The sequence below is a fragment of the Salvia splendens genome, chromosome 17 (genome assembly GCF_004379255.2).
Source record: "Salvia splendens isolate huo1 chromosome 17, SspV2, whole genome shotgun sequence".
Classification (NCBI taxonomy): domain Eukaryota; kingdom Viridiplantae; phylum Streptophyta; class Magnoliopsida; order Lamiales; family Lamiaceae; genus Salvia; species Salvia splendens.
Genome location: NC_056048.1, coordinates 25,778,153 through 25,779,597, shown reverse-complemented (window position 1 = coordinate 25,779,597; position 1,445 = coordinate 25,778,153). Strand labels below are relative to the sequence as shown.

At 43.1% G+C, this 1,445-nt stretch overlaps 1 non-coding gene across 1 annotated transcript; it reads left to right on the top strand.

Annotated features, from left to right (window-relative positions):
* Positions 1-347: 347 nt before the first annotated feature.
* Positions 348-454, top strand: LOC121775632. The gene has a single exon (XR_006045178.1). It is a non-coding gene; the product is annotated as a small nucleolar RNA R71 (small nucleolar RNA).
* Positions 455-1,445: the final 991 nt, after the last annotated feature.

Below are 1,445 nucleotides of genomic sequence, written 5' to 3'. Positions count from 1 at the left end.
AGTTCCTTTGATTCCCTCCTTGATGCACATAATTGACATCTTCCACGGTATGTAAAGGCTCTCCCATAGGTGCCACTCCCAAACTAAGGCCATCCACCTTTTGATTCAACAACATCATTTGTTGGTTGAGAAGATTGAATGCATCCGAATCCACAACCGAAGCCACCGGCATTGAACTATCTCGGCCCGAGCTCCAACCCTTGCTAGTATAGGCAAGCCTTTGAAGCATCTTCTTGCACTCCTCGACCCCCTTGTCCAAGAATGAACCCCCCGAACCAAAGTCTAATTGACTCTTGATAAACTCCGAGCATCCATTGTAGAAGAGGCTCACTTGATGGCCCGGAGATAACCCATGGTTGGGGCATTTCTTTAGCAAGGCGTTGAATCTCTCCCAAGCCTCGAACATAGACTCTTGGCCCTTCATTTTAAAGTGGGAGATCTCTGCTTGGAGGTTGAGAGTGGAGCTTAGAGGGAAGAATCGATCCAAAAACTTTTGGGCTAAGTCGTCCCAACTTGTAACCGAGCCCGGCTCAAGGTTATCAAACCAATCTCTAGCATATCCCGACAATGAGAATGGAAATAGCCTAAGTTTGATTGTATCGTCGGGAACCCCATTAAGCTTAGTTGTATTGGCAATCTCTAAGAATTTAGATAAGTACCTATTAGGATCCTCCGTGGGCCTTCCCGAGAAAACACGTTGCTCCACAAATTGAATCAATCCTGTCTTCAACTCAAAATTGTTGGCATTCACCCTTGTATCATAGGGTGGATGTGGGATATTGACGTTCCCAAATGCGTCTCTAACCGGAGCCTCTCGCCTCCTTTCCTCCTCTCTTTCCCTTCTCATCTCCGCCATTTCTTGTTGTAGTTGGAGAATGATTTGGTCTTGATTTAATGGAGGTGGAGGTGGAGGGGGAATTCCCTCATTGTTCCCATGTGGATTTTCCATTGGCTCAACTTGATGTTGAGCTCTTGCTCTTCTCCTTCGTCCTCCTCTTCTTCTATTGGCGGCTTCTATCTCTAAATTAATCGGCTCAAGGGGTAAACGACTTGAGCGCGTGAGCATAAAAACCTACACAACACAAGAGAGAAAACAAAGTCAAAATAGAGCTAAACTAGAAAACTAAACTAAATAATTAAAGCAAGTAAAATGTCTAAACTAGTATTCTCTATCTTTTCACAATATCAAACACAAAAGCAAATTTAGTCCCCGGCAACGGCGCCAAAAACTTGACTCGTGCTAATTTAGTATTCAAAAGCGTCACCCGCAAGTGTACGAGTTAAGTAGCACGTGGTAAGCTAAATTATCGATCCACGGAGACTAAAAGCCGGTTTGAATACTATGATGTAACTTTGAACACTATCTAGACTAATAAAAGGGGTTTTTGGTTTTCTTAACTAAGATCAAAGAACAAATAAGCTAGTAAGACAATTAACTAAGAAAA